The following is a 27,217-nucleotide window of genomic DNA, read 5'->3' as shown; positions in this document are numbered from 1 at the left end:
AAAACGTACCATGACATCTGGAAACAGTGCTCTAGGGGAGTGGTTCTCAAACTTTAGCAGGCAAGAAACACTGGCAGAGCCTGCTAAACTATAGAATAGATATTGGGCTTCTTCTGTGTGTTGATTTTCTAATCTAAAAATGGCGATAGACCTATTTCAAAGAATTTTATGAACATTAAATATGTCACCTACCCTATGTAGAACACCAGGCACATAGTGGGTTCTATAAAAGGCAGAATGATTTTTATTTAGAGCCAAGATATCTGCAACAGACTGAATGTTTGTGTCCCTGCCACCCCAAATACATAGGTTGAAGCCCTTAGTCCCAGTGTGATGATATTAGGAGGTAGGGCCATTGGGAAGTAATTAGATAATTCGGTTGGCATCTTAATGGTGGGAGTAATACCCTCAGAAAAAGGACCTCAGATAGCTCTCCTGCTCTCTTCCTGCCATGGGAGGGTACAATGAGAAGTCAGTAGTCTGCAGTACTGAACTGGGCCCTCACCAGAACCCACCTGTGCTGCCATGCTGATTGTGGACTTCTAGATGTCAGAACTGTGAGAAATACCTCTCTGTTGCTTCTAAGCCTCCCAGTCGATGGTATACTTAGTTATAGCAGTCCAAAGTGACTAGGACAACCAGTTGGGAGCTTTTTGAGCTGTAGGGCTTTTTAGTGTTCAGCTTGAAGTTCAGTTGGAAAATATGGGAAGTTATGTCAAGTTAATTCTGGTTCTAAGTTCTAGTCTTAAATATAAGTCCATTAGGCAACTCCAGGTAGCCAAGCAGTTCTCCAGCAACCTTCAGCAAGTGTTCTATCTTACAGAACCCTGGAAGGAGGAGGCAGTGGGGTCTTCATTCACCTCTGCCTGCTCAAGGACTGTGTTGAGGGCCAAGGAATGGAGGTGTGTTTCTTGCTCTGCTTGTTGTATTCTGAGAGGTAGGCAGACAAAGAGTAACAATTTGATTAGGTGATTGTATTGGTGCTTTTTTTTAAAAAGCTACCCAGTAGTTAAGCCCCTTTTCTATATTTTAGAAGTTTACAAGTGTGATCCTAAAAGGAAGACAGGACCCTCATTCCATGACTGAAGCCCCCAGATCCTACTCTCGCTTTCCACCAACTCGAAGAAGCATTTAAGCCAGGCTCAGTGGATAGGAAGTAGAATTCCCTCAGGTGGGCTCTGGGCCCCCTGAGGGCAGAGACAGCAGCACAGAGTTGCAGTCAGGCTCATCCTGTGATTCACCCTGGCTGCCTTGGCACCTCTGCATTTCTGCTCTCCATCCATCTTCCACGTGTGGTTTTTACGCTGGCTCATCAAATGCTTTCCTACTTCAACCAGTAAATGATGCTGAACCAATGATGGATTTTACAGCAGAGAAGTAACATAACTTTGAAGATAACTGACCACTGTCTGGAGCTTGGGCTGGAAGATGAGTGACTGCAGGAGGGGGTCTAGAGAGGAGGCAAGGATGGAGATGAGGGGAGGGGGGAAGATGCTACTTAGCCAGCAAGGTTCACCTGCTCAAAGCCTGGATTTTTCTCTTTGAACTTAGAGGACAAAAAATGAACTTATAGTTTTGTGTGTAGCTTTAGTTGTCTTTTGGGGCTGAGTATCCTATTTGGTATCCTATTTGTTGGCAAGGTGGACTTCCAAAAGAGGGTTGGGAAACAAGATACACTGCTATTGAATAAGACTGTGTTTGCACATCTTGGCCATGGCCTTCTCCATTTCAAGTTTGCTCAACTCAACAAACATTGAACATTTACTAGATATCAGACATTAATGGTATTTAGAATACCACTTATTTTGGTTTTGATGTTGAAAAGGTGGTGAAGGTGTGCAGGGGTCCTCAAACTGCGGCACGCAGGCCACATGAGGTGGTGTGATTGTATTTGTTTCCATTTTGTTTTTTCACTTCAAAATAAGATATGTGCAGTGTGCATAGGAATTTGTTCATAGTTCTTTTTTAAACTATAGTCCGGCCCTCCAACAGTCTGAGGGACAGTGAATTGGCCCCTTGTTTAAAAAGTTTGAGGACGCCTGGTGTAGAGGGAAGAATTTCACATGGTGTAACATTCACGCACACACACACAACACAAAGCACTCGCACATGTTGTTCTTAAAATTCTTCAGGGACCCCTGTGGACCCATGTGGTGAGTGCTAGAACAGGGAATTGACTGTAAATTCTTGGGGACCTTCTATAAACATTCTTTCTTCCTCTTTTCATGGACAACCCACTGAGTTATCACTCCTCAAACCCTGCCATGTGAAGGGCTCGCAATTAAATGTTCCTTATGCTGAGTGAACGTACATACTGCTGAAACTATGTGCTTGCTCCCTGTGCTGTGTTTATTGGGGAGCTGCCACCTCTGTCTCCTCTGCTCTTTGAAAAACCTATGGATAGATCCAGAGTGGCGGCTATTTACATACTTAGCTCCTGCTTGTTTTTTTCAGGGCTTTTTGTTCAAGTGTCAGTACTGGTTTGTAAAACATGAACAGAGTTGGGGGGAAAAGTAATTACAGTTCACATCTGGTGTTTCTGTGACATGGTGTGAAGCTGCCTGGCTGCACCCTGTGTCTTCTCTCATCCTGTCTTTTCAGTTATAGGTTCACCCTCTCTCTCCCACCCCCTCGTCCCCTGTTGCTCTGGCTCTGGCTCTTCTTGCTTGCTCTTCTAAATATCAAAGAGCTGCATATAAGAAAGGTAACTGGCCTTCCCATGGCCACTGGGTAGCCCACCCTTGAGAACCTGCCACTTTTAGTGGGTGGGAATCTCTGATTATAATTACACAGGGAAATCTCTGGTGTGTTCATTTCCCAGAGGCCACAATGGGCTGTCCTCTGAATCTAGATCTAAAACCAAACCCTCTCTTGGACTAGAAAAATCCAGGAGCATTATATAGTCTAGATTATGGAGACTTCTAATCTCCCTGGAGGGCATGTTGCTGTTTTGATGCTATTATAATTTATCTCTCCACATTTAATAATTCAATATCAGAACTTTGTCACAATTCCACTCTTGGTGGTGGAGAATGATCTAGAGTGGTGATTGTCTGACTTATAGGTTTCAACATAATATTTAAAATTAATCACAGTGACAAACATATCCTTCAACTAAGGATTTTTTTTTCTTAATGTTTCATCAATTTTATCATCACTGTATCATAAAAGATTGAGACATTTTAACTCTAAAATGTGGGAAAGACATTCATTAAGTATAACGACAGTTCTTTATATTAAATAAATGTATGTTTATTTTAAAAATCTGATAACCTTTTGAGAGGAAGAATGCTATTTCTTGAAAAATAGTAGAAATGGTGCTGTGTGACTTTATAGCCCTCATGGTGGGTGGAAAAGAACGGTAAGGAAATATCTATTTTCCAGTGTGTCTTCTGTCACTTTCAGCACAGTGCTGGGCACCCAGTATCCCAGTCTCAGTTTCACTTTCCTTCCTGATTGTTAATATTTTTTCTAACTGCTTTGATTATATAATCAATGTGAGTATAAGTAAGGTGTTATTTACTTCATAACAATGACTCAGGCTTTTTTGCAGGTCTTTTTTTTTTTTTTACAGTTTTGGTCAGGCTGGGCTTGAACCTGCCACCCCTAGTATATGGGGCCAGCGCCCTACTCCTTGAGCCACAGGTGCCACCCAATGACTCAGGCTTTTATTCATATAATTAATATTATTGACTGCATGCCATTTCATAGGGAAAAAAGAAGGAAAAAGGTTTGGCAAGTACATATTATATCAAATTCACTTGTGGACGGATATAGCAAGTTTGGAATTAGAACTTACAAATGAAATCACTACAAGTTTTCTTTTCTCCCAACTCTTGTTTTACTTTTTTTTTAAATCAAATTTTTTTTAAATTAAAAAAAGGCTATGCCTGTTCCTCCCTTAGTCCAGTGATGAGTGCATAGTAGATTATGAATAAAAGCTTGGTGGGTTGCTGTGGGAAGCAGTAGATGGAGGTTGGTGAACATTTCCAAGAAACACAGCAGTTGGGAATTGGTGGGTAAAGAAGTGATTATAGGAACAGAATTTAAAAAAAAAGAAGTGATTATAGGAAGATAATACAGAAGACCCTCAGAGGAGTGGGGGAGTTCAGTTGGGAATTTTCAGGGATACATATGAAAGTATCCCTAATATACTGAGTGCCTGAATGTTGCAGCTTTTGAGATTCAGAAAATCATTGCATGGTTTAAATGGGATAAAACTTATGACTAGAACGTGTATCTCTAGGGATTCCAAGAAACTCACTCGTAAAAGTGGTTCACTAATTTATTCATTCAATAAATATTTAACAGACGCTGACTGTGTGCCAGAATTATTCTGGATGTTGTAAATACAGCAGTGGATAAAATGAAAATTCCTACTTTCACAGAGCTTATATTCTAAAGAAGAGCGATAGGCAATGTGGAGAATAAATAAATACTATGAGGAAAAAATGAAACCACACAGAGTGACTGTGCAAGCCGGGGGTGGTCATGGTGATCTCAAATTTAGGTGGGATTAAGAAGATGACGGGAGTTGACAGGCAGCCTTGGTCTTGCATAGTTTTCCAGGAACCAAAGCAAGATGGTCAGGAAGCCAAGGGCCTGAAATTCTCTGAGTGCAACCTGCCTTTGCACCCCAATTAACGGTGACAACATACTGCTTTAAAATAGGAACTAAAGTGGAAGAAAAGCAAACGCTGGGTAGTTGACCTGACATTCACTGTTGCGAGATTGGGAATGTACAATAAATGTCACTGATGGAGCAATATTCATGAAGTAAAAATGTCAGTTTTCAATTTGGCATGAGGATGATTTGACATGTATTAGTTGCACACAGAATATTATCATAATTAATGCATTAATAATGCAGCTGTCCTTTTTCTCCTAATTTCAAGTTAAAAAGGAGGAAATGGAGAGAGGCGAGTGAAAGAGCAGCTCTTGCCCGGTTCAGACCTTTTCTCCTGGCATTTGTCTCTTCCTTTGCCCTGCCTTCTCTGTGGCATTGGCTTCTGGTCATCACTGGTCCAGATTTATCCAGCTCAATGCTTCCCTCACGTTCCCATGAACAACACAGTGGCTTTGTCTGCTGAGGATGTTCTCCTTAATTTTCAACAACAACATTCTAAAAGTATTTCTAAAGATATACACATAGATTGTAAAAATGGTGCATGAACCAAATCAAGAGAATAAAAATATCCCATAATCTCATCACCTGGAGGAAACTACTATTCCGGTTTTAGAGTTTATACTTTAGTCTCTCCCTCCCATATACTTATTCATATTTACAAATATTAGATAATTCTGTATATAATCAGTGGTCAATTTCATATATGTTAGGGATTTTTGTCTTTGTAAATGGTTTTTCCATAATACCCAATTGTTCGGTGATATATTATTGTACAGATAGATATAGCATGATACAATTAATCCTCCCTTATTGTTATCTAAGTTGTTTCTGTGTTTTTGATATTATAAGTAATGTAGTGATACACACACTCGCCACATCTTTGCACATATCTATGATGTTTTAGTTTGGATAAATTCTTAGATGTAGAACTGATGGTATATGGGTTATCTACTGAAGCAATCATGCTATAAAACAAACAATACATGTGGCATAAGAAATAAACATTATTGCTTACATGATTGGTGACTCTGCTGATCTTGGTTTCATGCCTGAGGATTGGCTGGCTGGCTATTGCCTGATCAAGGCTTACTGGTACTGGGATGACTCAGGAGACTTAGTACTTTTTCACTGTTACTCATTCTCCAGTAGGCTGGCCCTAGTATGTTCTCATGTCATCACTGGTGAAGGCATGGGCAAGTTTTCTTATACATTCTTTTCAAGTCTCAACTTGTATCACATTTACTAACATCATAAAGCAAGTCATGTGGTTAAACCCAGCATCCAAGAACAGAACATTCTGCCCTGCTCACAGTTGAAGTTTACAAGGTTACATGGCAAAGTTCATGGATTCAGGGAAGGGTAAAACATTGGGGCAAAATTTGCAATTTTCCTTATCAGGTCAAAAGCCATTCATATGTTCAAGTCTTATGATAGATGTTTCCAAATGGCCCTCTAGAAAGCCTGGACCAAGCCCACTAGTGGTATAAGATTTACCAGTTTTCTGATTCTCTTAATCCTTGCTGATTCTGGGAGTGATTTATGACTTTCGATCTTGGCTGTTTTGATTGGCATCTCTACCTGTTCTTGAAGCTACACAGATTTTCTTTGTAGTGGTCCTTTACTTGTAGGGGGCGCTAAAAGCTGCCCAAGTCTCTGGTTACTTTTCTTCTGCATCCTGGATCCTTTTGCCCTCTTTATCTAGCACTTGTGCTGACCGCTTCCAAGCTACCTGGAATATTCAGTGATCCATAAAGGCCCATTCCCCAATCATTTGGAGTCAGTGGGAGTTACTATGTGTCTTTACTACTTTACTACCTAAAAAAGTGGGCCAATTTTTGGTCCTCATCGTTCCCTAAATATCAGAATTTCTAGGACCAGAAGGAAGCTTAGAATTGAATTCGATTTTCTTACACAATATTATTCCAAAGCTATTGATATTAATATGGGTATGTGTGTAGATGAAGATAGGGATACAGATAAAAATTTGTCTAGAAAACAATTTGGAAGAAATTAATCACCATTAGCATGTTAGTATACATCTGTGTAGGGGAATTTTAGGTGATTTAGAAAAAACATCTCTAATGTTGTGTGCAGGAACTGAGGGTCTGAGAAATTAAATGACTCATTTCATATCCCAAAGATAAACAATAACAAAACTGTGATTAGAGTGCAGTTCTGCTGATTCCTGGTTTAACACTCCCTTGAGACAATACCACACTATGACCTCTGAGGCTCAGCTATCTTTCGTTTGATTGTTTGTATCCAGGCAGCATTGGCAATTTGGTTTGGTTTGGTTTGGTCTGGTCTGGTTTTGCAAGAGTGCTTTGTTTTTTGCAGGTTCATAGGGAAATAAAGAATTTTTAGAAATGCTTGAGCCATCTAAGTCAGCTATGTGAATGCAGTGTGCATGTATGTATGAATGAATACTTGCATGGCTTCAAAATTCGACAAATGATTGAGGTGAATAGTGGGTCTTATCTGTTAAATCACATTAAATCTCCCAAGTGGACACATTCTGAGTTCTGGAAACATAATTTATTACAGGCATCACATGGATTCCATGTAATTATACTAATTATTTAGTGCATACAAAGGTAAGCTCTGTAGATTTAGAACAGACAGATAAGCTTTTTAGGAACATCTAAATTGGCTACATTGATTAAATTTCTTGCTATGAGCAATTGAAGATGGGTCACTATGATGTAATGTTCTTCACCGGAGCTAATCTTCACCTGAGCTAGTCTTAATAATTGGGGGACTGACTAGGAGATTGGGGCTTTGGCATCTGTCTCTAGAAAGTATCTGCTTGGAAATGACTCTCTGGCTTGTTTTCTGCTTTTTTTTTTCTTTCCCTTTTACGTGAGTATTGTTTTCTAAAACATTCAACAATAACAACAACAACAACAACAACAAAATGCCAGGTGCTATGGCTCATGCCTGTAATCCTAGCACTTTGGGATGCTGAGATGGGTGTATTGCTTGAGCCTCAGGAGCTTGAGACCACCCTGAGCAACAGCAAGACCCCATCTCTACTAAAAATGGAAAAACTAACCTGGTGTTGTGGTGGGTACCTGTAATCCCAGCTACTTGGGAGGCTGAAGATCCCTTAAGCCCAAGAGTTTGAGGTTGCTGTGAGCTTTGATACCACAGCACTCTGGCACTCTACCCAGGGTAAGACTCTGTCAAAAAAAAAAAAAAAAAAAAGAGGGCGACGCCTGTGGCTCAGTGAGTAGGGCGCCGGCCCCATATGCCGAGGGTGGCGGGTTCAAACCCGGCCCCGGCCAAACTGCAACCAAAAAATAGCCGGGCTTTGTGGCGGGCGCCTGTAGTCCCAGCTGCTCGGGAGGCTGAGGCAAGAGAATTGCTTAAGCCCAGGAGTTGGAGGTTGCTGTGAGCCGTGTGACGCCACGGCACTCTACCGAGGGCAATAAAGTGAAACTCTGTCTCTACAAAAAAAAAAAAAGAAAGGAAGGAAGGAAAGAAGAAAGGATGGAAGGAAGGAATGAATGAATATTTAGGCACTTCTTTTGAGAATAGTGATTGACCCAAGTGTTACTGTGATGATGAATAAGAGAGAAACCTGATTTGAAAAGCCCTTGATCTGGAGAACACCAAAAAGATGTTGGTGTCTTGAGCATTGTTCTGAGTCAAAGGTAGATGTTAAATTGAGCCATTTGGAGGCCAGAACCATGTGGCTAAGTTAGCATCTTTTACCCACTTAGGGCTTTCTATAAGCCTTCTTAGATCACAGAGGCACTGGGCACTCAGAGATGACAGGAGAGACAAAGAGCCTGGAACCTGACACTGCTTCAACAAGCCAGAGGAACAGGGATCTTAGCCCCTAAGAAATTAGCACCTATAGGTTCTTCTTTCTTAGGGCTTCCCTAGTGTCTGTTTTTCATTGTGCCATTTGGTTTGGAAGAACTGACTACCTTGTTTGCTGAGTTTTTGTAAGCACAGGTAGAACGCGCAAGGTGTTATAAGATTCAGATGGAGACTTTCAACGAGAGAGGGTATAGGTATTCTGTGTCTGGATGGACTCTAGGGCTCATGCTTGATCATACCAATATTTAAGCATGATAAAATTGTCACTCTTAGCCCTCAATCCCATATGTACCCAGATGCATGTTCTCTTAGCCCACACATTTGCATCTGGGCTCTACCTACTAGTACGACTCACTTAAAAGCACCTTACCGATCCTGTAAAGATCATTGTTGGCTGCTTCTTGATGGTGAAGTGCTCAGTGAGAGACAGTTTAAACAAGCATGTCACTAGAACTGAATAAATAGATTTTGATGAAGCTGGTTCAGTTCCTACTTTCCTTAGGGTGAAGCTCAGCCTTCTCCACTTCACTGGGGCTGTGAAAATCCACTAGTCCTAGTTTCCAAGCTATGTCCAGATGCATATTTAACTGCTAGCAATTCTTTAAAACCACAGCAAAATTTACATGGAGATTGACACCCTTGGGAGTGGTGGTAGATAAAAAAAAAAAAAAAGTGAAGTGATAGAGCCAAAGGTGGGAGCATGAAAGTTCACCAAGTGGTTTACTAAGCCTCACAGCTATACTCTACACTCCCCTGCAGTTCTGGCTGGAAAACCGCTAGCATGGGCCATGAGAAGGAATTATGATTGACAGCAGAACACATGTGTCATAAGATTCCTTGAAGTCATCCCAGCTTCTTCCTTAACCTCTAGATCCTTGTTTTCTCTTTTAAAAAAATTCAGTAGGCCAGGTGTGGTGACTCAATGCCTGTAATACTAGCACTCTGGGATGCCAAGGTGGGTAAATCACTTGAGTTCACTCTAGCCAGGCATCATGGAGCAGCTACTTGGGAGGCTAAGGCAAGAGGATCACTTGAGACCAGGAATTTGACGTTGCTATGAGCTGAGACTCTGTCCCTAATAAATAAGTTAATAAATTAATAAAACACAGTAACAGATATTGTAGTAATCATAGAATAGTATGTATCATGTAGGCTTTTTGGGAGGATTAAGTGAGTTAATGCTATGAAGATATTGAAAACCTTGCCTGGCATATGGTAAGTGGTCTTGGAATACTGGTCTAATTTTGATAGACTAGATATGCATCAGATATACTCAATGGAAGTTCCTTATGTTGACCACCTCCATATGTTGACCTGTTTGTTACAGTCCCTTGGATGGGCAACTTACTGAAATTCTACTGTATTTTTTAAATGCTATATCCACATTGGATTGGCATCTATATCTTACATGAGAACCTTTAATGTTTCATTCTGTAATTTCTGGGTCACTTCTACTCCATAGAGAGAGCAAGAGAGCCATTGGTGCCACTGATGAGTCTTCTGAGGGGGGGTCACCTCGACAACTGGTGGAATGTTCTCATGCCTGCCTATCTGCCATCAGTAACCAGAATTCAGGAGCTGCCAATCTCATTAAACACCAGTTTTCATGATTGTCCTCAACTTACCCCCTTCCCACCTCTGCCAATTAATATGTAATTATGGACTCACTTCTTCTCTCCAAAATGTTCTCTAGTTAGTTGTCTCCTGAGAAGCTTTCTCTCTCCAACTCAGGGTGAGCTCCTTTCTGTGGAAGAACTACCTTGTGTGTCCATACCCTCTTTCTGTCCCTCACCATTGGCATATGGTTCAATGTCCTGAACACACAGGCACCTAACCTCGATTTGGGGTAGGCCAGGCTTTTATACCCTTGGGCTCCCCTTAGCACCTAGCACAGACCCATTGGAGCTGAGACTATGGGAAATGTTTGTGGAAATGAATCTCAAACCATGCTTTCTTCCTGAGTTTTTCCTTGAATGCTACCCACTCTATACAGGGTTCATACTGGCAGCTTTGATCCTGTGCAGAAGAAAATGGTAGCCCTGCTTTAGGGCTAGGCCAGGATTGAGGTCCCCAAAGGTCTGTTTTCATCCCTCTTGAGTTGTAGTTCCTTGTCTGTATATTAGGATGGTTACATCCTTAGTCCTTGAAAAGGGAAACAATTACGCTTATCCTCCACCATTTATCATGATACTCTCCATCGCATACTGTTCTAGGTACACCATGATAATAACATTTTTAAAGCACCTACTATATGTAGATGCTCTATAAAAGAAAGTATCTTATGTAAATTTTTCCTTTAATCCTGTGGATTAGGTATGATTCATCCTTTTTTAAAAGTTAAGGAAGTTTAGAGAGCTACTTGACTCCCAATCAGCATAAACGGTTGATCTGACACTAACTTGTTCTAACTGTTCTTGCTCTTAACTGCTTGTCTTAGTCCATTTATACCACTATAACAAAATGCCACAGACTGGTTGTTCATAAATAGAACAGTTTTGGAGGCAGAGAATTCCAAGGTCAAGGTGCTAGCCTGTTTAATGGTGTCTGGTGAGGGCTGCTCTCTGCTTTCAGGATGGTGCCTTGTTGCTGTGTCCTTCAAATGGGGAGGAACGTTGTGTCTTCAGATGCAGAAGAACAAGAAGGATGATCACTTGTTCCCTCTAGATATTTTATCATGGTTACTAAAGCCCACTCAGGAGGGCTTTACCCTCATGACTAAATCACCTCCTAAAGGCCCTGCCTCTTACTACTATATGATTGGCAATTAAATTTCAACATATGAATTTTGGGGGATATTCAGACCATAGCATGTTTTCCCTACAGGTTCATAAAAGTACTTTCCTAACTAGGGTATCTTTTGTTTTTCCTGCTTGAGCCTATATTTCCTTTTCTGCAGGTAGGGACATATTGATTGACATTCCTTCCTCTGCTCTCTGGTGCTGCAGTAATTTTATTGTGTACATGCATTCAGCAAAAGTGTAAATTGCCCGGATACCGCACTCTATGTGGTAGTTTACTGGTGACTCTAGAGCAGGAAGAACTGAAAAGAAAGAGCAGGAATCAACACCAAAGGTCACACACCTGTTGCAATTCATATTTTGTTCACACCCTACCTTGGCCCATGCTAAGACCAAATCTGGTAAGGATTAAATGGTCCCAGAATTTGCATCTCCTCATTAAGGTATATCTGTACCTTTCTTTTATGCAACATTTGTTTTCCATAAAGTGCTTCCCAGTTTTCACATCATCCTGCAGGATGCTGTTAAATGCCCATCATCTGTAAGGATGGACTGTAAAAAACAAGAGTGCCCTCCCTATGAGAGACAGTTCAGAGTATGTGTGATGAGCCCACAGCTTCCTGAGTCAGCAGGGCTTGGGAGAGACACTTCGTGATTTGGGGGATCTGGAGTTTAAGGAGCCAGGGAGGTCTCCAGCAGCTGTCAGCTTCCACTGTGTTTTAAAATACAAGTCTGCATGGGCAGCACCTGTGGCTTAAGGAGTATATGGCGCCAGCCCCCTATACCAGAGGTGGCAGGTTCAAACCTGGCCCTGGCCAAAAACTGCAAAAAGAAAAAAAAAATACAAGTCTGCAATTTTATGGCGTGTTCTCCTCTTTATTCTCTACTCTTTGCCTCCATTACTGCTTAGGCCACTACCCCAAGAGCGAAACGACCATGCTGTTTCTGTATCACTTATTGAGAGACTAACTGCTGTTTGTATGTCCCCTCACCCTGAGAGGTGATGAGGGCAGGAAGCCTCTCCTCCTTCTCATGAGTGGATTAATGTCATTATTGTGAAAGCAGATTGTTGTGAAAGTGAGTTCATCCCTCTCTCTCTCGCTCTTGCCCTCTCTTACCCTTCTTCCTTCTGCCATGAGGTGACCCGGTGTGAAAGCCTTACCAGATACCAGCACCCGGATATCGAACTTCTCAGCTGCCAAAACTGTGGAAGAGAAATTTCTTTCCTTTGTAAATCATCCAGCCTGTGGTATTCTGTTACAGCAACAAAAAACAGACAAAGGCAATAACCCATTCAACATGTCACGATATGTGATGTAGAAAGCTCTACAGAAATGTTTCTTAAATGAATGAACAACAATAAATCACCATAATGCAAGAAGGTCTTGGTACTCCAGACACTCAGTCCTGTTCTGCAGAAGAAACAACCATCACATATTTCATATAGCTCCTTCTAGAAAATTTCCGGCTTTACACGGACGTGTGCATTGTCCCATTTTGTCTTCACACATGAGGTCAGCTGGAAGCAAGAGTGATCCTGAGTTTAGGTTAGCTTTTTGTCATCAGTATTTTCTCTGTCAGCATATCTAATATGTGACTTCTTCCTCGTGGTGACATTCCACATCTTTGTATGTTTTGACAAGGCCTTGGTCTCAAAGGCTGACCATCCTTGCTCTAAATTAGAGGAGGAAGTGGGAATCAAACACACACCTTCTTGGCTTCTTTCTCAGCCAACTCTAGCTTTGCTCATCTCTCTCCATCAGGATCAACTGGCATGTTCTATCCTTCTTTGTGATGTGGGCAGACAATGGCAAAATAAGCACTACTTTAAGAGTCACCTGCTGAGATATGAAGATAACTTTGTAACTTAACTCCTCCCCTAGAAGCAATCATTAGTGCAAATTTATGAATTTTATGACCTACACGAGAGGCAGACAGAACCTCCAGTCACAAAGCATAAAAACACATCTGTGGTGTTACTTTCAGCAAGTCATCCCACCTCAGTAACGCACCATCACCATTAACCTATTGGGGAAGGGTGGTTGAAGAATTAAATGAGATGGCAATTCTTGGTGATTTTTTGGTATGTTCATTGATTTATTTTAAAGAACATTCAATGCCTACTCTATGACATGCACAATTCTAGGTTTAGAGATTCCAGCAGTGAGCAAAGCTGACAGAGCCCTAGTCTTCATGGAGTTGAGGAAAAGGAAGATATGAAGGAAATAAATTAATACATTATCAGATGGTGAGAGAAATAGGATAAAGGGAATGATGAAGGGATGATTAATTTATGTAGAAATTCAGGAAAGGGCCTCAGTTGTTGAAGTTGTATTTGAACTCACACCTGAAAACTTCAGAGTGAGGCAGAAGGAAGTCGAGAGAGGAAGTCAGGCCCATGCAAAGGCCCTGAGGTAGGAATGTGGCTGCTGAGTTGGGAGTACAGGAGGGGGCTGTGTGGCTGGAGTGGAGGGAGAAAGGCTGAGACTAGAGATGAGATCAGAGCTTTAATGGGGCCAGAGAAAAGAGGGTCTATGCAGCCAAGGACAAATCTGAACAGAGTGATGTGCTCTGATTTCTACTGTAAAAGGCTGCTCACTCTCACTGAGTGTAGAGAGTAGGCATTTAGGGGACAAGGGAGGGAGGAGGGAGACTAGTTAGGAGGCTGCTGTCACAATCTAGGTGGCTTGGACCATGTGTTAGTGGTGGAAGAGGTCTGATGTGGGGTGTATGTTGTAGCTACATTTGATAGGATTGTTGATGATTGGGTCTGGGGTGTAAAGAAAAAAAGAGACAAGGTTGATACCACACATTGCCAAGGTTTTTGGCCTGAGTGCTTGGAATGATGAGTTGTCATTTACTGAGAGAGAAGCAGGTTTGCAGGGAGGGTCAGAGACTCGGGGGCTCAGCTTTGGACTTATCAAGTTTCGTCATCCAGGAGATACCCAGGCAGAGATATGAAATAGGTGGTATGTATGTGTCATTTGCATTTAGGACTTAGGGGGGAGTCTAGGCTAGAGTTATGAATTTGGGGATCATTAGCATACATGTGTTAATAAGATGCCTGAGACTGGATGAAAGTACAGAAAAGTTGAGTATAGATAGTGAGAATTGAAGGTTGGTCTCCTTCCTGGGTGGGCTTGGGGGCTCTATTGTTTAGAGCAAGGGTTGGCAGACAGTGGTAGATTTTTGTTTCTTTCTGTAAACAAAATCTTACTGGAACACATCTGTTTACATACCTTTATCTATTGTCTGTGTCCGTTGCTGAGCTACAACAGCAGAGTTGAACAGTTGTGACCAAGAGGTGTGGCCTGCCAAGCCAAAGAAATCTACTATCTGGCTTTTTATAGACAAAATGTGTTGACTCCTGGTTCAGAGAGCGGGGAGATGAGGGGTTAGCAGGGGAGACTGAGAGGGAATGGTCTGAGTTCAAGAAAGAGCCCCAAGGGTTCTTCATTGGAGCAAGGTGATATAAGTGTTTCGATCAACAGCATTGAAATACTGGTCACTATGAAAGTTTTGAGACAGACTGTGTTAGGGTCCATTAGTTCACTTCCAAGAGGTAACAGTCACCAGCATCCTTTTTGATTCACCCACGGAAGTTTCAACTTGCTTGGCTTATTATCAGTGTTACTGGAAGGGCTTCATTTGTTCCCTTCCAGGCAGAGTTTAATTTCTTGACTTTTGTGAATTTCACATCTATTAAAATGCCCCCATGTACGTGCCATTGGGCAAGTTGCTTCACTGGTGAGAAAAATAATGGCACAGGATTGTTATGAAGATTCAATGAGATAAACGCATGTAAGCCACAGTTGTGCCTGGCATACAGTTGATGCTCAGTAAATGCTCTGATAGCATCTACTTCTGTTTGCTTAGTCTGTGGTTGTCAGCCCAGGCTCTGCACTTAGAGTAAGACTCAGGGTGTTTGATGGCCAGCCCCACCTGCCTTGACCAGCTAAGCCCTGTGACCTATGCTCTGGGCTCTGAGGAAGAGGGAGGAAGGCCAGACATGGACCTCTGCCTTAACCCTGCACAGCCTGTCCCCCAAGAGGACCTTGCAGGAGAGCTCTGACCCTCCAGCATCTGCTTTTACTTTCTGTCTTTGACAAACAGTCTTGACTAAAATCTTTTGAGCAAACGGCAAATCCATCTTTATGAGATTACTAATGTCAACAAATTTTGTGTATCAGGATTTTATAGGCTCCTGTGGGGCTGTGCCTATGACAACATTGGTTGGCAGCGCTCGCCTGAGGAATCATACGACATGGCCCTGATGCTGGAGAAGGATCTTGATAGTTTCCCTAGATAGGGGACATTTTCTCCCTGAAGATGCTTGGGTGAGAAGCTTGAGAGGAAAGTTAGTTCTTCAGGGGTTTTCTAAAGACGCTGCTTCCAAAGCTTGAATAGAAAAAGAAATAGATTGCATCCGTGTACCAGAGTTTGCCTTCAGCATAGCAGCTTCGCTCCTCGTGAAGAGTCATGGAGCCCATGGGAGTGTGTGTCCTTTTGGGAATGTCATAAAAGAGAATTTGCCCTTTCCCACTCCCCGTTCTTGCATCTGTTCCGGGTGTCCCTCTTGCTCTTACTGCCACTTTTCTTGGTTGGCCCTGAAAGCTGTGGTTCTCAGAGAGTCTTCCAGGGACCAACATCGTCAGCATCACAGGGAAACTTGTCAGAGATGCAAATCTTCGGTGCCATCCCTTTAACCATTGAATCAACAGCGTTTCATGAGTGACCTTGGGCAAATGAGTAAACCTTTCTGAAATCCAGTGTCATCCCAGGGAAGATGGGGGTAATAAAAGCACAGGATTATTGCAAAGATTAAGTGAGATGAAAACTGCACTGAATTTTACACGTCTTCCACGTGATTCTGATTATGCTAAAGTTTGAGAACCACTCCTCCAAAGATTATTCTGAAAGATTCCCATTTTTGGACAATTCGAAGTTCCTGCTATGAGAATTTTTTCAGATTTTATCCCTTTACACATCTCAAACTATTTTTAATCTGAGCCCATGTGCCAATCATCTTTCCAAAATGACTTAATACATTCCCTTTCTCTTAAAAATCTTACAAGATATTAACTAACAATTTTACCTTTTCTTTAAAGAGTCAGGACATTGTCATGAAGATAATTATTCCCACATCAACTGTGGGGCTTTTGGCATCATGTATGTATATTTTCGTGTGATTTTCCAGCTTTTGAGCTTCTTAAACACTTTTTAGTTTGTTATTCTCTCATTCCAGGTCTGGACGGCAACTGTTATTTTCCTAAGTATATCAAGCACAAGCCTCATCACTTTCTACTTTTTTATTTTTAACTTGATTTTGTACAGGGACTGAAATAACCAAGATGATTAATAATGTACATAAGCAAGAGTAAATGAGAAAACATAACATATTAGGTTCACACCAATTCCCCTCTTTTTGTTATTTTAAAGTATGCCGTCTCTCATGGTTGATTATAGTCACTTGGTTTTGCTGTCAAATATTGCCTATTTTATCTCACTGTCTAACTATATGCTTGCACCCGTTAACCATCCTGCTTTATCCTCCTCTCCCCGCTACCCTGAAATGCTTGAGGAGATGGTCACCCCAATTACCCTCCTTGGATTAATTCACATTGTATGTCTTTATCAAAACATCATACGAATCCTATAATGATCTGCAAATTTTATGTACCTGTAATAATTTAAAATAGAGAATTTTTTAAAAAGAAAATGTAAGAGTAAATAACTAAATGAGAAACTGAGGTATTTTGGTGGTGCCTGTGGCTCAGTGAGTAGGGCGCCGGCCCCATATAACGAGGGTGGTGGGTTCAAACCCGCCCTGGCCAAACTGCAACAAAAAATAGCCGGGCGTTGTGGCGGGCGCCTGTAGTCCCAGCTACTCCGGAGGCTGAGGCAAGAGAATCATCTAAGCCCAGGAGTTGGAGGTTGCTGTGAGCTTTGATGCCACAGCACTCTATGGAGGGTGATAAAGTGAGACTCTGTCTCTTAAAAAAAAAAAAAAATATATATATATATATATATATAAAGTTTCTATACCTGAATTTTGCAGCATGAAGTTTGGATTCTGGGCACCTTACTCTTTACTTCTAATTGTGTCCGAATTGTTTTGAATAACTGAATTTTGATGTTTTGAACAAGTGAAACATTTGTGTACCATGTTCACTGGTCAACAGTCTCCCTACATTATGTTATACCTTTCTGTGCTTTATGCATGTTGTTGACATATACATTTTCACAGAGGATAACATTTATAATCAATATCGTCCATTCACTTGTTAATTACTGGTCTTTGGAATAAATAACTGAATGTGAGGTGCCCTCGCTGCATTCCCCTTTTTGCTGTGTTGTTCCACGTCCCTTGGGTTTCTGATGAAGTCTGGGGGAATACACAGAGCTGAGATGTGAAAAACTCTGGATTCTAGGTTTGGCTCCGCAACTAAGTGACTGTGTAGAATTAGATGAATCCCTTGGCTTCTCTGGGCCCTGAGCTACAACATTATAAATTGGGCTGATAATGCCCACTTCTTCCTCACAGTGGTATAGCAAGAATCCAAATAAATATTACGAGTAGAAATTCAATATAATACCCATGGTGAAGCATCATTGTTAAGGTACATTCCAGGCATTTGGCTACCTGTAGCCCCAGCTCCCTGTTCCCCCATATACAGCTGCCTTGGCTCAGAGAATTTGGGACGGAGTTGTATTTTTTGTCATGCTTCAGAGAGTGTAGAATCAACACAGACATAAAATGAAGCCACAAAGCGAAGGCTGATAGTCTCCATAGAAAATGTTGGAGGGAAAGACAAAACACTCAACGACAACTCCACAAACAACACTTATTATGACTGTGGAAGACACAATAGTGTGTATAATGTGGTGTTTTGGCTGTTCTCACTACTTGGAAATCTGGTGCGTTCTGAGATGCAGGGGATGCCAAGTGTTTAGACAGCATGCCTGCTTGGCGCCTGCTGTTCCTGGGAGGGACTGGGGGCTCTAGCAGCAGGCTGCCAGCCAGCAGTCACAGCCGGGCAGGGACACACATCCTACAGATAAGGCCATTGCGGACCTCTGTGGTAAACAGACACAGGAGGCCTCAAGAAGCCCTCCCCAAAGCCCACCAGCCCTGAGATCCAGTGGGATGTCTGCTCTCCTACATGGGCTGCTCCCTTTGGCTGAGTCTACTTGGGTGCCTCTCTACCTGGAGAGGACGCTAACAGCTACCACTCCGGAAAGACACAGCCTCCTGTATGAAGCTTCTGCAAGGGGAACCTAGTTCATTTCATCTCCTTGCCGCCCATGGCAACCCTGTCTACTCTTTAAAACCCAGTGTAAGTCTGACCTTCCTCCAAATCACCAAAGACTTTAGTTGTTCTGATCCCTCCTACCTCGGCCTCCTTTAGCACTTCCTACAGCACACCTTCTTGGTTACTGCTGCTCCTGGGAGGGAGGGGGCTCTAGTCATCTAGTCATCTGATGCCTTCTTCGTAAAATTTACTAAGAGTGTGTTTCACACTGTTTCCTTTTCGGGACTGCCAACAGCTTGGGGGAAGTACAAGGTCTTCTCAACACAGGTTCTGTGCTTGGGCCAGGATCGACCTGGGATGGTGTGTTGTCTCCACTTGGGCTGTGGCCATGGGCTGGACGAGACTCTGCAAGAGGTTGCAGCAGAACAGCCAAAGGCAACAGAGCCTGAGAGAAGAAATGAGAGACTATAAAGCCTGACAATTGGTATTGAGCTTCTCAGTCCAGGGAGAAGGGAGGTCAAAACCAGACGAACCATCAGGATATGAAGTTGAGGGATCAGGAGATAAGCAGGTGGCTCTGTTGAGGCTGAGAAGAATCCTTTCCTGGGTTAGAAGGCCCCTCTGCTGTTCTATGGTGCTCACTATGGTGGGGAAATAGGCTGTTTCTCTTCAGGATAAACTACTCCAATCAGACATTTCTACCATGACATGCTCCAGAGGGTAGGCCTGTAGAAAGGTTGATCTTACTTCTGGCCCCAGCCCACAAAGAGACCACCATCCTATTCCCCTCACTTGTGAAATTCAGGGGTTAGATTCAATCTTTCCTCACTCCAAGGTTGTAGCAAATTAGTTAAGAGAATTGGGAGCAGATCAATCTCTTATGTAATGACTGGATGTTTCAAAGAAGACTTTTTAAAACCATCTTGGACATAGAAACATTTCCTTTTGTGAAGAGTAGAGGCTTGGGATCAAAAGCTAAACCATTTCTAAAGGGAAGTTTAATAGTTTCTTCATTGGTAGTGAAAACTCTGTACTTTTAAGAACGGAAGAGAAAACTTGTATAGATGTTAAGATAGAGAATAGGCCCATTTTTCTAGGGAAAGTAAATTCAATGGATTAAAAACAGGGGTTGGGACAAAGCAGTGGAGATTGACTATCAATAGAAAAATAAATGCTGTGTATGTGAAAAGCGGTGAGGACATGGGGGTGTGTATATACTCCTGGCTTTAGTTAACCGATGCCCTAGTGATACTGGGACTCTGGAGACCTACTTGTCAGTAGTGAGCTGTGTCCCCACAAGAGCATCCCAGAGGCCAATTTAGAGCAGAAGGGCCCTTGGGAGCAGAGGGGTCAGTTGCCATCCTGAGCATAGATTGCCCACTGACAAGCTTGACCTGTCTGTGCACAGGGACAATGTGAGGTTGGGGAGTGCTACGTGAACTTTAATGTGGATGTCGTCACCTAGGGATATTGCTCAACTGTTCCTTCTGACTTCATAGGTCTGGAAGACTGTATTTCTAACCAGCTTCCAGATTCTGTCTGTGCTGCTGGTCTGTGGACTACATTTTGAGCAGAATGGTTTAGCAAGCGCTGGTGGAAGAAGCAGTAGGCCTGAATCCTGGTGTGGCCCTCTCATGTCACTGACTCTCTGAGATCTGGTTTCCTCAAAGGTAGTAAGAAAGGGAAGCTAGATAGACACTATCTAGTTCTAGGATGAAGTGTTTCTGTTACAGTCCCAGGGACAATTTAGACCTCTGCCTTGTGCTTCCTTTGAGTATCCTTTCTGCCCAGTGGTCTTGCACCATGAGGATTTGTTTGGTTCATTCACTATGTAGGGGTTGTTTAATCACCCTCTACCCGGTGCCTGTAAGAATGGGTACCCAAGTCTATTGTTACATTATTTGAAAGAAAAGGATAGAAGATGTAGCAATTCAGTGACATATGCCCCATCTCTATTTCCCTAATGGTTCAAAAAGCTTTCCCTCTTCCCCTATGGAATGTTTAAATCCATACTTCTGACCTCTAACATTTCCCTGGCCTCCCTGTCTAGGAAGCAGGCTTGTTGGACCACCCTTGAAAGAATGGTTAGACCTCAACCTCTGAATCCATTTCTCTGAGACGAGATGTCCAGTTTGTTCACTACAACAATAGCTGCCAGACCTATTACAGTTATGTAATAGGTTTCTTTTTTTAACCAGGTCTTGAAAATGTGTGCATTATCCTGTAGGTAATAAATGAAATAAAAAGGTCTGAAAATAAATCAGCTTTGCAAAATGAAGCTGAAACCTTTTCTACTGACTGCACCATCTCCCCACCCCCCACCTCCAGTTCATTTTTGTTACTTTTTCAGGAGCCAGTGCAAAGTGATTTCCTTTTAACCCATTTTAAGGGCCCAGCTCATTTTGCACAACTGGCTATTGAGATTCTGGCCTAATGTGAAAGAAGAGCCCTTAGACAGTAACTCGGGGCATGAGGTGATTCAAGAAGGCCTTATCCTATGTTCTCTGACATGGGGTGGTTTTCTCTCCCCAAGTCTTTGCTGCCCAGTTCCCTCCTCAAAGAATGACTTTCCAGTTGGCCTTGTAGTTATACTAAGGAAAACATGTCTTCCTGCCCAGGTGTATCAGCCTAGGGCAGAAAGGTGAGAGGATGCCTCAATTGTCTAAGGATGACACCAGGATCAATTTCCTGACACCTTAGGCCACTTCCTCTTTGTCTCCATAAGATTTCATTAGCACTTGAAATATAGCAGGCTGGTTTAGCTGGAGTGCATTTTGCTTTGTGTGCAGCAGGCCCATTGTTCTGTTCTAATTTAACTGGTTTTCTGATGGATGTGTTTACAGTCCCCACCCCCCACCCCTCCCACTGAGGATTGTGTGTGACAACTGGAGAATAGATAACTAGATGATATCTGAACACAGAATCCGTCTACTCAGGGACGGGCTGATGGAGTTACAGCAGTTAATCTATACCAGAACTCATGTGGTCGTCTGCTGGAGAAGCTGTCTTGGCTCCCACAGTGGAAAACCCTGGAAGGCTGGGGTCTGACGTCATTGGCAAGAGGCGACCCTGTCCCTTGTTCATGCACACAGGCATTGGACAGAGGGAGTCTTGACTCATCTGCTTTGGCTCCTCATTAGTATTTCTCCTCCGTATTCCCTGACCACACTTTCCTCCTCAGTGCACGGAAAGCTATTAACAGTACACGCACGTGGCACATCTGTGGAGCCATTACTGCTTCTGGATAGCTGTGTTTGTGTAAAATATTGAACACCCTGTGAAGATTTATAATGCTTTCCCGCCCTGTCCCCTGCCCTCCCCCACTTCTCTATTTAAAGATATATTAACACCTCTAGTTCTACCTGGAGGAAAAACTCTTTGAAGTGAGACCACAGGAAGATAAAAATGTCCTTCTCTGAAAGTTTCCCACTAGATTGAGCTGGGTGGCCTTGTGAAAAGCTAGGGAGTCACCTAAGACCCAGAGCTGGGCTATCCCCAGGGTCTCTGTCCCTCGGTTGCTCTGTGAGTCATTTCTCCCAGGCAAACGCTGAGCAGCCTGTGGCCACATGGTTGTCCAGCCCTTTAGATACCGCTCAGGTGCTTTTCCAGACACCCAAATGGGGTCTTGATCTTCACTTTAATAACTTGTGCCTGGGCCTTAAGGCTCCCTCTGCATTCCTTAAAATATTAGTCTCTGCTCTTCTGTTTTGTCAGAAGAGATGCCAGTGTCTATAATTTCGTCTTGAGGAGGAGTGAGATGGATCGAGGGGTCCTCCTTACCCAGCACAGAATTGGGAGGGGCCTGGCTGAAAAGAGGCTGCACAGCACAGTGATCGTCAGCAGGGGCACCTGGTGCTCTGAGGGTGATTTTGGGCTTTAGCTTGTTCCAAGGGTGTTCATATTGCTCCCCAAACTGAGAGGGGCCCAGACAGGTGAAATATTGCATTCCTGTGATGCTGGAGTCAGATGCTTAGTACAGAAAGGCCTGGAGAAAAGGGCTGCTGGTGCCTGTGGCCCTGAGGGCCCCCTTACTCCTTAGCTACCCAATCTGGATCAGGCACTCAGCACACAACAAGCAGCATGCTCCCAGGGCCGAGTCTGACATGAGGCAATGTCTGTGGCAAAGGGGAAGATGTGTGCTGAGCCTCGGGAGGCCCCGATTGGCTGGCAGTGAGGTAATGCGATGCAGTCTAAATGTGGAAGCAGCAGTCCCAGCGCCGAGGGCGTGCCTCCTCAGCAAGCCCGAGTCACCTGCCAGCCATCTGAAGGACAAGGTCTTCAAGGGGTTCTGTAGGCCTTGGGTGGCTGGCTGGATCACAGGGCAGGGTCTGGAGGGTGGTAACGAGATGGCAGAATCTGTGTTGTCATTTCTGTTTCCCACCCCTAAATTTACCGAATGCCATTGCAGTCCTGACCTCTTCTCCTAAACGGGGGAATCTCTTTGTGGGGGCTGGGCAATGCAGCTTGAAAATGAGCATGTGAACCTGAGTTCCACCTGCCCAGGTCATGGTGAGCAACAGTCAATACCACTGTGGAGGACCAGAATGTTTCCAGGGTAACCAATGACTTAACTCTTTAATGACATGGATCTCCTCAGTGGTCCTTTCTAAATATACTTCTAGGTTCATATTTGGGCCAGGAGTTCACACTCACTCTCCCAACTCAGCCCACTTTTTACTCCTTTGGGTCAGTGGCAATTTAAGCTATGAAGAATGGAGGAATTCAAGAGGACATTGTGGACGTTGCCTTCTCTTTTAAGAAACACCTGTTCAAGCACAAAACTAGCCTGGCAAGAAAACTCTTCTAAAGCTTCCAGGGATCACAGTTGGTGCTCAATGAATACTTTAGGTCAATTAAATACTTATTGAGTATCTACTGTCTTTCAGTTTCAGGGACCCTAACTCCACACCTTTGAGGTGGTTATTTAGTTATTTAACAAATATTCTGGGCCATTTATTTCAGTCCTGACACTGTTCTAAGTGTGTAGGCTGTGGTGGTAAACATAATAAAGTCCCTGGTCATAGGAAGCTAACATTATATATGGAGATAATAGATACTAGACAAAAGCAAAGAGCTGAGAAGAAAGTGAAAGAGGATCATGGAATAGAGACTATGGATAGAGATTGAGCTCCTTTGGTTTGGTGGTCAGGGATGACCTCTGTAAAGAGGTGACATCTTAGCTGAGACCTCAGTGAAGAAGATGGTCACAAGAAGTTCTGAGAGGAAGCTGTTCCAGGTAGCAGCAACTACAGGGGCAAAGCTACAAGTTTGGAAGCTTGTACAAGCTTGGAAGCTCCATGAAGGGAAAGGAGACCAATAAACAAGGAGGAAAGTGGTCTGTGATAAGAAGACTAAAAGCATCAAATCTTGAAGAACCCATAGGCCCCAGACAGTAACTGGAATGTGAAACTTTAGGGCTGGTCACAAGGTTGAATACCCAAGGATAAAGGTTGCAGCAATTGATGACAATTTCTGCTCTGTCACTTAAGAGAAGCAGAGCTGGATATTGGGCTAGTGCAGTCCAAGCACTGATAGAAGAGGTAGCTCTGCTCCCAGGCACACAGTATTTCTGCTGGGGTACCAAGGGGGGGTCCTTGGCCGTGCTTTGTAGGGAGGAGGACTGGGAGGCAGTGGAAGTAAACTCACCCTCAAGAAGGATCCTGCTTGGTGATCTGCCATTAGTCCAAAGCCTTTCTTTCCCCGACAATCACACTGGCTCTATGTTACTAAATATTTTCTTTGACTCAACTTACCCTTTGCTCAGTTGCTATGTATAACATATTATTTGATCCTCATAAAGATCAGGAAAGTGGGTGGTATAGTTCACATTTGTCAAATGAGGAAGTTGAAGCTTGAAGAGATAAGGCAGCTCTCCCATCATGGTTCATCTGAGAAGAGGTAAAACCAAGGTCCAGACTCAGAAGAGAAAGGAACTTTGGGCAATCAATATCTTGGTTGAGGATGAAAATCTCAGGAGACCATTCCTGGAAGAAAGGGTGACGTAAGAGAAAGATACTGAAAGACAGGCTAAATCTCATAACCTCATTGGTTAAACCAAGAGCAACTTCGCTCCCACAGGTACAACTGGCAATCACTGCAGACACTTTTGCTTGTGGCACAAGGGACGGGTGGGGAATGCTACTGACATCTAGTGGGTAGAGACCAGAGATGCCACTAAAATTCCTGTGATGCACAAGGTAGCACCACAACAAAGAATTACTTGGTACTTGGCCCCAAATGTCAACAGTGCCAAGGTTGAGAAACACTGGGTCAGAGTCTTCCAGTGCTCACTGCTCTAAGCTCTCTTCTCCCTTCTTTCTATCACTACTCTGTGGGTTACTGTCACACTGCATCTGCAAATACAGACCTAAAATCAAAATGAAATTTAAAGTTCCATCTGGATGCTGCTTTTCCCCCAGCTCTCTTTGCTATGTAAGCTGTTAGTGAAGGGAGATGAATAACTGGATCCCACAGCAGGTGAGTCCCTTGGGTGGAGAGGGCAGAGTCTAGATGCTATACCCCGCCAGCCCTGTGGCCGTGAGGAAATATTAGTTAACTCTCTGTGCTGTGATCTCTCAGGCTTGTGTGAGAATTCCATGAGATAATACACACTAGATGTGTAAGCACTTTCATTAAGGTACTATATAAATGTCTTATTACTAATTCTGATGCCCCCAATACAACTAAACTGTCATTATTTGGCTCCTGACAACACCGATTTGCTGAACGATTATAGTCCTGTATGTTACAGTCTTAAAAAGAGCCCTGGAAAGAGCTGTAAGGGACTTCATGAGGTGGCACAGAAGAAAACAATCAGAGGTGTACCTGGGAATTATTAAAGTGAGATGGTGACATACGGCTTTTCATTCGTTTGCTCAAATGTCCTTTGTATTCTTCCCTGCATCATCATTGCCTTTAGATGTACAATAATAACTTCATTAATAAAGTCATATCCTTTCCCCCTGACACCAGAGGTCTGAGGGCACAGTCTAAACAGAACAATTCATTAAGGGAAATGAAGAGAAAATAACTTAAACGATGGCTACAGAGGATCAAAAACCAGTGAGGGAGCTGCAAAAATTGTCACTATATTTTGACACTGGGCATTGCAAAGGAGATTGGGAGAATCACAAGATTCCAGATCAACAGGCAGGACATCTTAGGAACATAACTTTTATTAATTAATTAATTAATTTATTTCCTACTCTGAAAGGTTAGAAAATATACTAAGGGCAGCATCTTGACCACCATCTGATACAGGCCAGTGAAGAAGATTGTGTGTATGTGTGTGTGTGTATGGGGGGTGGGGGGGCACCGAGATCGGTGAGGTGGCCTGAAGAAACTGTCACATATGAAAAATTGACCAGACAGGGAACCTGAGGAGCTCCGTGATCTGACTTCAAATATATGTCGAAGTTGAGCCCCCTAAATAAAATGTCTCTCCAAACTGTTCACTGGTGTTTGACATTTCTTTAAGAGAAAATAAATCTTTTTATCCTATAATTAAAGATAACATCCTGTATTTCCCAGGGAGAGAGAAGTAATATTATCTTGAATTTGTCCTCTGGTACTACATGTAGTTATAAAACTGGAAGAATCCCTTTCTCTAAGGCTGTAAATGAAGGCCACCCTGGTTTGCCTGAGTATCTGTGTTCCTTGGCCAGTTGGGACTGTAATCGCGAACCTTCCTTTGGGTGTCACTGGCTAATGCCTTTCTCATGACCATAAGACCCTAGCTACTTCTTTTTGAATTACACAGGACATAGTGAAATTACTATTCTTTATTTTTTTCTAGTTTCTGTCTCAATCTCCATCTTGTGTCCCATGAAGAGGCCCCCTAGAAGCTCCATGGGGTATAAGAAAGAATATACCAGAGACGTAGGAGACTTCAGGTCTAGACTGGGCCCCGGTATTAAATAGTTTGATCTTAGACAGCAATCAAAACTCTCTGGGCCTTAATTCCTCTACCTGTGATCTGGGTGTGGGGGAGTTGGACTAGATATCTCCAAGGGTCTTTCTAACCATGGGAGTATGGGTTGGGGGTGGCGCTCCTTCTTTCCATTTTGTGGTAGAAAGCCTCCCCACACCACCCCCCGCACACTACCCAAGTCTGTTTTCCCATCTTTCTGAGTCCTTTCCAAGGGACAAAAGCATGTCTGTGGTCCAAGTGGACACAGTGAGCCCCATGGTTCATCTCTCTCAGCATATTGTGTCCACCTCAGAAAGACATGGGTGGTGAATTACAGTTGCTGGCTTGAGTAGAATTGGATACAGGGGGACTTTGAAATTCACCCTTGCAGATGCAGAACTCCAAAGGTCACTAGCTTGCAGCAGTGGGCCGACTGGAAGGGACAAGTTGACAAGATAAAGCAGAGCCTGGAGGACCTTACAGAGTAGCAGACCCTGAATTTCTCATTTTCATGGGATAATTACCATAGCCTTCAATTTTATCAACATGGCAGTGTGTTTGTGCACAATTGACTCCTCTTTCCGGTGATGGAAAGCAGAGCGGGAGGCGTGTGTGTGACTCTGTTGCCCTCTAGTGGCTAGCATGCAGCAGCATGCACAGCAACCCCCACTTAGCACTGCTGTGAGCTTGGTGGTGCCGCTGACTTGTGGTGCCGCTGAACAAGGGTTCCCCGGACACAGAGCATCCAGGGGCTCGCTGGGGAACTCCTTTCAGCAAATCTCCAGACTTGATATTATGCAGAGAGAGTATATATTACCCTTCCTATTTGGAGGGGTTGGATCTGCAACACAGAGAGGTCCTGTTT

At 43.1% G+C, this 27,217-nt stretch overlaps 1 protein-coding gene across 15 annotated transcripts in view; it reads left to right on the top strand.

Annotated features, from left to right (window-relative positions):
- Positions 1 to 27,217, top strand: part of NRXN3 (neurexin 3) — a 1,789,915-nt gene that overhangs the window by 414,365 nt on the left and 1,348,333 nt on the right. The gene's annotated exons all lie outside the window — the stretch shown is intronic.

This window comes from Nycticebus coucang, chromosome 9 (assembly GCF_027406575.1).
Source record: "Nycticebus coucang isolate mNycCou1 chromosome 9, mNycCou1.pri, whole genome shotgun sequence".
Lineage (NCBI taxonomy): Eukaryota > Metazoa > Chordata > Mammalia > Primates > Lorisidae > Nycticebus > Nycticebus coucang.
Note: the sequence above shows the minus strand (reverse complement) of the source record. Positions and strands in the feature narration are given on the sequence as shown.